This window comes from Leopardus geoffroyi, chromosome B2 (assembly GCF_018350155.1).
Source record: "Leopardus geoffroyi isolate Oge1 chromosome B2, O.geoffroyi_Oge1_pat1.0, whole genome shotgun sequence".
In the NCBI taxonomy this organism is placed as follows: domain Eukaryota; kingdom Metazoa; phylum Chordata; class Mammalia; order Carnivora; family Felidae; genus Leopardus; species Leopardus geoffroyi.
This window is the reverse complement of record NC_059332.1, coordinates 129,972,195-129,984,251: the sequence shown is the minus strand read 5'-3', so window position 1 is coordinate 129,984,251 and position 12,057 is coordinate 129,972,195. Positions and strand designations below refer to the sequence as shown.

General features: G+C 38.8%; 1 protein-coding gene and 1 pseudogene across 13 annotated transcripts in view; both read left to right on the top strand.

Annotated features, from left to right (window-relative positions):
- The window catches only part of PLAGL1 (PLAG1 like zinc finger 1), a 110,277-nt gene that overhangs the window by 40,989 nt on the left and 57,231 nt on the right, over positions 1–12,057 (top strand). The gene's annotated exons all lie outside the window — the stretch shown is intronic.
- Positions 6,048–9,366, top strand: LOC123609116 (annotated as a pseudogene).

Sequence of the window (12,057 nt, the reverse complement as noted above, 5' to 3'; positions counted from 1 at the left end):
TCTTTTAGTAGTTTAAAAATTTTTAATGTACAACTTAACCTAAAGTTTATTAATTCTACTTGCAAAGAATTCAAGAAACCTAGGTTGCTTTGACACCAGTTAATTACATGTTCTCATCTGGAGTTTTAGTTAACACCTTGTTTTTTTTCCTTCTATAAATGCGACATCGTGATTTTTTTTCTTTTTATGCATCCTTTGTCATTCCTTCTTGCGTCTCACATCTTTCTTTGTCAAATATGTTTCAGAAGCTTGTTTATTAAAGGAATGTTGACAGTGAACTTTATCTGAAGATATCTTTTACACTTTTGAATGATGGTTTTGTCTGGTACGCAGTTCCAGGTTGACGGTTTCTTTCTCAGTCTTTTGGACGTATCATTTCATTGACTTCTGCTTTCAATGTTACCATTAGTTCTAATAACTTATTTGCTGTTAATCTTTGTTTTTGTTTTTTTCTTTCTTTTTTGTTTTTTTTGCCTACTTTAAGATCTTCTCTTTTATCTTGTGGTCTACAGTTTTATGACAGTGTATCTAGGTGTGGACATTTCGTTTATCCTGGATTGATTGTTTCCTGTCTCTAAGGTTGGGCTTTCATCAGTTCCCAAAAGTTTCTTCTTTTTTCTTTCCGTGTAGTTTTCCCTCCATTTTTTTTTTCCTATTCTTTCTTTCAAGACTCTGCTTACATTTTGGTTAGACTTGCTCAGTCTATCCATTTCTTTTAATCTATCTTTTATATATATTATATATTTCTTGTTCATGTTGAATTCTAGATAATTTCTTCAGGTCTTTATTTTGACTTTTGTCCAGTTTTGTTTTCTCAAAAATGAGCTATAATTTATGTATAGTAAAAGCACAAAAATAAAGTGTATGGCTTTATGAAATTTACATATGTGTATGCCTGTATGATCACCACTCGGATAAAGATGGAACACATTTTCATCCCTGTAAAAGTTCCCTCCTGTGTCTTCCACACAGTGGAGCCACTCCTCTCCATCAGTCAACTCCTGTCCTGACTTCTATCACTATGAATTATTTTCAGGTGTTCTTGAACTTCATATAAATGGAATCCTATAATGTTTGTGTGTGTTTCCTTTTGTTCACAGGATATTTTTGACATTTATCCAGGTTGCATGTATAGGTAATTTTTTGTTGTTGGCTTTATAGCAAAGGGTGGTAAACTATGACCTGTGGGCCAACAACATATTTTGGTATATAAAATTTTGTTGAACATAAATATGTCCATGTATCAGGGTTGAGTAGTTAAAACAGAGACCGTATGACTTATGAAGACTAAACTATTTACTGTTTAGCCCTTTGCAGAAAAAGTTTGGTGACCCTCTTCCATAGTATTGCATTATGCGGGTGGGACTGCAGTTCATTTATCTATTCTTTTGTTGATGACCATTTGATTTGTTTTCAGTTTTTGGTCATTTTAAGTCCCATTTCTGCAGATGTTCTTGAAATTGCTGCTGGCAGACATATACTCCTATTTTATGGATATATACCAAAGTGCTAAATTGATGGTTTTAGGGTAAGTTGATTGCATTTCCATGAATATTAATAATGTTGAACTATCTTTTTATATTTATCGGCCATTGAGATTTCTTTTGTGAAGTGCTATTCAAATCTTTTGCCTACTTTTTTTAGTGGGTTATCTTTTGTTCATGATTTTAGTTCTTTATATATTCTGGATAAGAAATCTTTATCAGGTATATGTTTGCAAGTATTTTCTACCTGTCTAAAGTTTGCATACTTATTCTTTTAATTGTTGCCTTTGGATGAGCAGACTTAACTGTTATGAAGTCTAGTGATGTTTCTTGTACCCTTCCCACAGATTTTTTTTTTTTTTAAACCCATGCTCATTTTTGTCTACCCTCAAGGTCCTAAATACATTTTCCTGTGATTTCCTCCAGAAACTATAGTTCAGTCCTCACAGTTGGGTCTTTGATTTATCGCCAGTTGATTTTTGTGTATGGTATGAGATGAGGAATATCAAGGTTTCCCATATGGACATTCAATTGCTCTACGCATTTATTGAAAAACCCTCTCATGGGACACCTGAGTGACTCAGTTGGTTAAGCATCCAACTCTCAATTTCAGCTCAGGTCATGATCCCAGGGATGTGGGATTGAGCCCTGGCTTGTGTTGGGCTCTATGCTGAGCATGGAGCCTGCTTAAGATTCCCCCCACCCCTACCCCCCACCATCCCCTGCTTAATGCTCTGTCTCTCTCTCTCTCAACAAAAAACAAAATACCTTTCTTTTTCCATTGACTTGCAGTCATCCCTTTGTTGTAAATGAATGATCATAGGGGTGCCTGGGTGGTTCAATCAGTTGAGTGTCCCACTCTTGATTTTGGCTCTGGTCATGATCTCAGGTTCCCAGCATGGAGTGTGGAGCTTGCTTAAGATTCTCTATTTCCCTCTCCCTCTGCCCCCTCCCCTGCTTCTGTTCTCTCTCCCCAAAAGTAAATTAACTAATTAAATTCAAAAATAAAAAAAAATGAATGATCATACATTTGGATGTGTTTTTGAACTCTGTTCTGTTCTATTTGGACTATATCAGTTCTTCTGTCAGTATCATACTTTCTTAATTATTGTAGTTTATAGTAAGTCTTGACATAAAGTAGTGTAAACCCTCCACAATTTTTTTTTCTTTTTAAGGATTTTTTGGATATTTAAGTGTTATTCATTTCTCTATAAATTTTGGAATCAGCTTGTCAACATCTATTTAAAAAAAAAAAAAAAAAAAAGGCTACCAGACTTTTGACTGGGATTGCATTGCCTCTACAGAATAATTTTAGAAGAATGACATCTTAAGGGAATCTTCCAATATATGAACATGGTATATCTCTCTATTGAATAAGTTTTTCAGTTACTCTTAGCATTGTCTTGTTTTTTTAGTGTAAGGGACTTATATATTATTAAACTTAATTTCTAGGCGTTTGAGGTTTTTTTGGATGCTGTTGTAAATGGTCTCTTTTTTCAATTTTGTTTCCAGTCCTCTTGCTAGTATCTAGAAATACAGTTGATTTTTGTATTTTGAGTTTGTATTCTATAATTTCACTAAATGCACTTTTCAGTTCTGGTAGTTTCTAGGTTGTTGGAGATTTCCTAAATGCACACTCATGTCATCTGCAAAAAAAGAAAAAGTTTCACTTTGCCTTTTTTGTTGTTGTTGTTTTGTTTTAATTTATTTTGAGAGAGAGAGAGCATGCAAGCAGGGCAGGGGCAGAGAGAGAGGGAGAGAGAGAATCCCAAAGAGGCTCCATCCACAGTGCCAGTGCAAAGCCTGACTTGGGGCTTGAATTCATAAACTGTGAGACCATGACCTGAGCTAAAACTAAGAGTTGGATGCTTAACCAACTGAGCCACCCAGGCTCCTCTAACTTTGTCTTTCTAATCTCTATTACTTTTTTATTTTTCTTGCCTTATTGCACTGGCTGGGAATAGCAGAATAGTATTTAACAAAAGTGTTAAAATAGACAGCCTTGGGGCTCCTGAGTGGTTCAGTTGATTAAGCATCTGACTCTTGATTTTGGCTCAGGTCATGATCTCAGAGTCATAATAAGACTAAGCCCTGAGTCAGCCTCCATGCCCAGCATGGAGCTTAAGATTCTCTCTTTCCCTCTGTCCCTGCCCCACTCATGCTCACTCTTGCTCTCTGTCTCTCTCAAAAAACAACAACAACAACAAAAGTGCCCTTGCTTTCCCCTGATCTTAAAGGAGGATACCTCAATTCTTCACTATTAAGGTTATGACACTAAAGGGGTGCCTGGGTGGCTCAGTTGGTGAAATGTCGACTCTTGATTTTGGCTCAGGTCATGGTCTTGCAGTTTGTGAGTTCGAGCCCTGCATCAGGCTCCACGACACTGAAGATGCAGAGTCTGCTTGGGATTCTCTCCCCTCCCCTCTCTCTCCCCCACCCTCTTTGCCCCTCACCACCCCTCACCTGCTCTCTCCCCCCTCTCTCTTGCACATGTGCACACACACGCTGTCTCAAAATAAATTTTAAAAGATATTTAGTATACTTTTTTTTTTTTTTTATAGATGCCTTTTACCAGATTGAGGAAACTTTCTTTTATTCCTGGTTTACTGACATTTGTTTTCACAAATGGGTATTGAACTTTTAAATCTTTTATTTATAAAATGCTTTTAGATTTATAGAATATTTGCAAAGACAGTATAGAGTGTTCCTGTATACCCTTCACCTAGCTTCCTCTAATGTTAACATCTTACATAACCATGGTACATTTACCAAAGTTAAGAAATTAACATTGGTGCAATACTATTAACTGAATGACATATTTTATTCAGATTTCCCCAGTTTTTCCACCAGTGTCCTTTTTCTGTTCCATGATCTGATCCATATACCACATGGCATTTAGTTATCAAGTCTTTCTAGTCTGCTCCAATCTGTGAAAACATTTTAGTCTTTCAGACATTGCCACTTTTCTACTTTATACAGTGTCCCTCATTTTGGGTTTGTCCAGTGTAGTCTCACAATTGGACTGAGGTTATGGACTTTGGGGAAGGAATACCAGAGGAATGTTGTGCTCTTTCTTGCATCATATCTGGGGGCACGGGATCTCCACATCAACATGTTAATCACATAGTTTAGGCAGTGTTTGCCAGGTTTCTCCATTGTAACACATTACTACTTTTCACTTCTTATACTTTATTTTGTTTAAGGAAGTCTGCACTCAAAGGGATGAGAGGGAAAAGTATCAAATGATTTGTGGATATGTTAAAACTACCATGGTAATTAATAAATGTTTTGAAGTTGTGCAAATGTGCTATTTCTCAAAGTGTAGCCCACTAATTTTAGCATTCAACTGATCTTGCCTGCAGCAGTTATTATTGTGGTATTCTAATGATGATTTTCCATTTCCTTCCTTCTTTCTTTTTAAATGTTTGTTTTGAGAGAGAGCAAGCACACACACAAGCAGGGGAGGGGCAGAGGGAGAGAGAAAACCCCAAGTAGGCCCCACACTGTCAGCACAGAGCCCAATGCGGGGCTTGATCTTACAAATGATAGATTATGACCTCCACCAAAATCAAGAGTCAGATGCTCAACCAAACTGAGCCACCCAGGGGCCCCTCCATTTCTTTCGTTCTTTCTACACTTATTAACTGGCATTTTCTGACTCTGGAGCTAGACTGCCTGGGTTCAATTTCTAGTTCTGCCTCTCCCTTTTTATATAGTGTAATCTTTGACAATTCTCTATATTTGGATTTTCTCACTATACGGTGTGGATAACAAGTGTCTACCATAGAAGGTTGTGGAGAGGATTAAGAGAGCTAATACATAGCTAATACATAGCTAATACATAGAAAGGGCTAACAATTATGCTTAGCCCCTAGGAAGCACCCATTTCTTTGTTCCTTAATGTGGTAGGTTATTCTCATTTTAATTATTTTTAAAATTGTATAAATTATTAAATTGTCATGTACTGTTGGGTAAATCTTACATATATTTATGTGATCTGGATTAACTTTTTAAATTTTTTTCATGTAATATTCATGAGTCATAGTGGCTTTTTTTGTTTTTTTGTTTTTTTGTTTTTGCCATGGCAAAAGACAATGAATGATAGAGTCCTTAAAAAAAATTACACAAGAGCTTAGCAACTGAAGTGGCAATATTCCCAACTTTCTAGAGTGATTTATATCAGAGTCTTCTGTAGAGACAGAGATAGCTCTTGCAAATGAGTCTTTTAAAATATTGAACTGAGCAAATTCGAAACTTGGCATGTATTGTAAAAGAATGGTCACTCAACAGGAAGGAAAAAATGATTATAGCCCTTTTGCATGAACACTGTATTATTGTAGAGGTTTCAATATTTGGAATTTTTTAAATGATTCATTTGCTAGCAGTATGTATGGGCACTTTCTATGTGCCTGGAAATATGTTTTGCTGCTTTTGGATACTTCTTTGCTCTTATAAGCCAGTCAGTCATTTAAAAGTTGAAGGCAAGCCTACTTGAATATTCAGGGAAACTCAATGTTCGTTTTTTTAAAGTTGATAAAATTGAACTCTAATATTTTTCCTGGTCCCCCCCCCCCCCTTTCCTGTCAGCATCTTGAGTTAGGCCCTTATCGTTCTATGCTATTTTTCCCTGTATTGAGATTTTCCTTCCCTTCCTTTCCTGTACAGTGACCACTGGGGTTGGTTCCTGAAAAGAACCCTTCTGTGACATTCCAGGACTTGAGAAAACAGGTCCTTGACTTCTTAGCCTGACTGGTCCTTTTCTGTCTAGTCCCAGCTTGCTTTCCTAGCCTTGTAGTCTTTCTCCTTAGATTTAGTCCAGTGGCACAGTTAGTCATTAGTCAACTAATTAGAACCTGAAGTCACTGTATTGTTTTTGAGGCTATGCTTTTTTTATTCATGCCATTTCCTCTGCTTTAAGTGGATTTTCCAAAAATTTTCCAGGCTCTGTTGAGAGGATACTCACTCCACAATCCTCCTAGCTGGATAGGAACCCTGTAATTTGTAATCTATAGCCCTTGTTAAATTCTTACCTTTCATCACCAATCTTTATATCTAAATGTCATTTCCAGTTGGTCAGGTTCTTAGAGATAGAGTTCCAGTACCTACCATGATACTTTGCATACAAAGAGCTATTGCTAAATAGCTACCACTCTTAAATACCTACTATAATTGTGCTACAATTTTGCAAAGTAAGTATTATTGTCTCTGTTTTAAATTGTGAAGAAACTCAGTATCAAAGAGATTAAGAAACTTGCCCAATGCTGTATAGTTAGTAAGTGGCAAAACTGGTTTGTCTGATTCAAAAGCTCTTGCTATTTCTTTTATGACATACTACCTTGGTACTAAAAATAGTTAAAATTATTAAATAGGTGTATTTATGGAAAAACACTACTAAAATTGCTTCACATAGATTGCCAATATGCTACGTAGAGTCTTCACTTCAGTAACTAAGGTAGCTGCTATGGACTACCTGATACACTCCTACTTTCTTCAGATTTTTCTTCTAAGTTTTTATTGATACTAATGGATAAGGTTGATTTTGACTTTTTTGGGGGTCAGTGAAACAGAGACCTAAGCACAATTTGCTTGGTCTTTGTTTTTAAGTAGATAGCTTTGCATTTGCCTAATAACATTTACTAGGCAACTGATAAGGTAAAAATAGTCTGGTTATCTTTTATGAAGTACCTTTTCTCTTTGTACTGAGGTATTAAATACATAGGGGTAAAGCACAGAAAGCATGTCCATCTTAAATATACAGCTTGGTGAATTTTCTGTATGTATACCTGTATAGCCACTAGATCAAGAAAGACCATATTACATCCATCCAGAAAGAGAAAATTTCCATGCTCCTCCCACCTAGTACCTCCCATAGAGGTACTGATTTCCATTTCTACAGATTAGTTTTGTCTATTGTTGGACTGTAAGGGTAGCCAGATAATATGCATTCCTTTGTCTGACTTCTTTCATAATAGCCTATTTTTTGAAATTCATCCATATTAATGCATGTGTATATATTTTTTCTCATATTTTTCTGAAACATTCCATTGTATCAACATACCGTAGTATATTCATTCTGTTAATAGATGTTTGGGTTATCTTCTAATTTTGGCCACTGCAAATAAAACTGCTATGGGCACAGGGCCAGTACAGGTCGAGTGGGCGTGGCATGCCAACAGGTGCCATGGTAAGGGGCTCAGCAGCCATGCTGTTTTCGACCATGATGTTGGGGAAGCCCCGCGTGGGTAGGGACATGGAGACGTACCTGTTCAAGGTGTGGGCATGGTTGTGGGGGCCACATGCCATTGGCTGGGCATTTGTGACCCCAGCTGGGACAGGAGACAACCTATGGAAGAAGAACCTAGAATCTGGAGAATGGTCATCTGGGCTGGACCACCACAAAGCCAAGGCCATGTGACCCATCTTCCTCATCAGGCATTCCCACAACCATGTGAATGCCTCCCTGGAAAAGACCGCACACTAACATCCTTGGGTCATGAACAAGCTGAACTAACTAACTGGACTCCAACTTGCAAGCTTGGGGTTGAAGTTTAATAAAATTGTCTATTTGTCCATGACCCATGCAAAAGAAACCACCAATATGGTAAGCAAATATCTGCCAGGCATCTGCAAGGTCAGCACAGACCTACTAAGGGTCTGCCCATCAAGCCCGACCTGCCTGTGTTCCACTGGAACACAGTGTATTACAAAGATAGAGCCCGGATCAAGACCGCCTTCCAGAACTACAACCACTGGGCAGACGCCAAGCAGCAGGAGGACATTTAGGAGATCTTCATCTGCCGTGCCAACATCGTCTGCTACATGGTACTGGGCAGGGTAGTTCCCTCCAGAAGGCTGGCTCCACCTCTTTCTCAGCAATGGCAGCATTGCCCACCTGGTGGTCCTGCCTGATGGCCAGTGCCACTCAGGACCCTCGGGGACACAGGGTTCATGCCTCTGGATGAGATCTCCTGCTCCTGAGGGCTGCCTAAAGGACCTGCTCTTCTCCACCCCCAGCCTGGCTCCAGCGGGTGCCACCAAAAGCACGGCTCCTTCCCGTCTTCTCTCCACAGGCTGCACAGCACAGTTAACACTGCATTTCTCAAGGAGGAGAATGAAAAATATGAACACCTAAAGAATCTAAAATGTGGCATTTCAGTCCATACTTCAGGCCCAGGATGGAAAAAGGAGTCGTTCTGAGCAGAGCATCCTGATTGCTATCTCGGGATTTTCTGCATTGTCTACCAGGAGGAGGCCTCACCAACGCTGTCTGTGGGGACCACGGGCAGTCCTCAGGGGGGCCTTTGGTCATGACCACAGTTGGCCATGTGAGCCCCTTGAGGCTTGTCAGCAATGCCCATCAGCCACGAGGGGCTCTGAGGAAGAGGGGCTGCCAGTGCTTCTATTCAGAACTTCTTGTCATACATTCTTCTCATTTCTTAAAACCTTTTTGTCACTTCAATATTTGTCAACTAAAGATTCTCTTCATCTGGGCTCTTGCTTTGATAACCAGTTTCTCAGTCCAGAGTCCTGTACCTCTGATGCTGTTGGATCTGGACTCAACTGGGGCCTTGGGCCTTTTCCTGCACCCACGAGCACCTTGGCAGGTGAGGGAGGTGACTGGATGGTGATAGTACCATGCAGGTCCTGTTTCAATAAAATACTCGACAGCTCAGTCTGCCTCTGGCTGTTAATCCTTTATGCTTGCAGGTTAAACTATTTAGACATGATGTGTCCATCCCAAATATTCTGTTAACTTAGGGGAAACTACAATTTCTATGAAGTGGTCATGAACATTTTCTGCACAATCAGTGCAACTAATTGGGACATTTGATCCATTTCTCTGTCAACTTTGGAATTAACTACAGAATAAAATTTTACTGAGGAAAAAAAAGCTGCCATGAATAGTCATACACGATCTTTTAGTGACATTTGCAGTGTTTTGTTTGGGAATATATCTAAAACTAGGATTTTAAAGTCATGGGGTAGCCATGTGTTTAGTTTCAATAAATTCTGCCAGGTCAACCATCGGTGAGTGAGTAAATCTAAGAGTTGTAACAGTTCCACATTTTCAGCAGGACTTGATATTGTTCCTTTTCATTTTAAGCCCTCTGGTGGATGTGAGGTGGTATCTCATCGTTTTCTTTTCCATTCCCTCATTGTTAATAATGTCGAGCACCCTTTCAAATGTTTCAGATAATTTGGATTCCTTTTTTTAGGCAGTACTTTTTCATGTCTTCTGCATATTTTTATTGGGTTGTTTGTCATCTTATTGATTTGTAGGAATTCCTTATATTCTGGATAAGAGTCCTTTGTTGAATATGTGTATTACACATAGCTTCTCAGTCTGTGACTTTATTGTTTTCTCTTTTAATGATGTCTTTTGACAAGCAGAATTTCTTAAATCCAGTTTATAATTTTTTTGAATACTGTGTTTTGTGTCCTGTTTAAGAAATCTTTGCCTACTCCACAGTCATGAAGATACTAATTATCCTTCACATTTAGATCTGTGTTCCATTCTGTGATTTATCTCAATAGTTTTTGTATGATGTGAGATAAGAATCTAGATTACTTTTTTTCATTATAGAAATCCACGTGCTCTAGAATCATTTTTTGAAAAGAGTTTCCTTCATTGAATTGCAGTGGTGAAAACCTAGTTTCCATCCACTTGTGTGGGTCCGTTTCTAAACTGTTTTTTACCATTGTTCTTTTTGTCTGCCTCATGGTTAAAGATGGCTAGTCAAGCTCTATCATGTCAGTATTCCAGCCAAGAAGGAGGGGAAAATAAGAGTATGCTCCTTCTCAGCGTATGCTATTTTCAGAATTTGCATGTAACAGTTAAAATGCCTACATCTTGTTTGTCAGTAATATGACAACTCTTATCTTCAAGGAACATTGGGAAATGTCCTTATTCTGGGTGCCCTTGTGTCCTTTTAAAATTCAGAGATTATATCACAGAGGAAGAGGGGAGGAATAGATATCAGGAAACATTTGTAGTCTTTGCCGTAACTTCTGTTTGGAGCACTTTGTGGGTGTGTTTAATAAACATTTTATTTGATTACCTACCCCTCATAGGAACCTCATAAGCGTGCAGATGTCACAGCCCTGTGATAGAAAACTCTCCCAGAACTACTTAACAAGAAGTGTACCGAGTAGTAATAGAATCAGCTGCTTTCTAGTGAGACACATGTCCATGTCTTGTTAAAGTTCATCTCAAATCACCCAGTATTTCTTTATATGGTATTGGTGCCATCAAAACAGCTGGAAGGGAATAAAAGCCTAAATCAGGAAAGTCTAAAGAAAGAGATGGCTTAGTAGGTCTGATAATAGTGTGGACTATGGTGGGAGGGAGACCAGTGAAACATCTGTGGGTCTTCTAAATGTCCCCTTATACTTTACATTTTGAAAAAGAAAACATAGAGGTCTATGTTCCAGTTTTATTTGTTTTGATTTTCTTGTTGGCTGCCATTAATGCAGTTAGTTGGTATAGATTTTTCATTTCAAAGGATTTATTTAGTATTTCTAGACCTTGAAACAAAGGTCTCTGATGGTTTGGGCCAGCCCAGTGTTAAATGTCCTTCCCTTTTCATGTCCTTCCCTGGGAGAGATACTTGAAAATATCCAAGAAGAGTAGATGTGTTAGTCTGCTTGACTAGTCTGCCATAACAAAATGGTACAGACTGGGTTGGATTAAACAACAGATTTACTTACTGTTCTGGAGTCTAGAAGTCCAAGATCAAAGTGCCAGCAATTTTGTTTTCTGGTAAGGCTTCTTTTCCTGGCTTGTAGATTGCCGCCGCCTTGCTGTGTCATCACACAGCCTCTCCTCTGTCATGTGTGGAGAGAGGGTAGTCTCTGATGTCTCTTTCTCTTCTTGTAAGGACACAAGTCCCATTCTTATTCAATCTTAGTTACTTCCTTTTTAAAGGCCCTGTCACCAAATACAATCATGTTGAAGATGAGGGCTTCAACATAAGAATTTTGGAGAGACACAGTTCAGCCTATAACGTTATGCTCTCTAGCCCCCTTACATTGATGTCCTTCTTGCATGCAAAATACATTCATCCCATCTCAACAGGTCCAAGAGTCTTAACCCATCCCAGCATCAACTCAGAATTCTACATTCCAAAGTCTTACCTGAATATCATGGGGCACCTGGCTGGTTCAGTCAGTAGAGCCTGTGACTCTTGATCTTGGGGTCGTAAGTTTGAGCCCCACATTGGGTGTGGAGCCTACTTAAAAATCCTCTAAATTAGGTATGTATGAGACTCAAGGTATGATTCATCTTGAAGCAGAATCCCTCTCCAGCAGTGAAACTAACCTGTGAAACTAAACTGGTTAGGTGGTTCCGAAATACAGTGGTGAGATGGAAATAGGATAGACATTCGCATTCCAAAAGGGAGAAAGCAGAAAGGTCACAGGAATGTTGGACCCCAAAGAAGACTAACATCTAGTCAGGCAAACTCTATTTGATTTTAAGGCTTAAGAATAATCCTCTTTGGCTGCGAGATCTGCCCTCTGGCCTGGTAGCCCTAGGCAATGGCTCCACCCCTGAGGCACTGGGTGGGGGCAGCCT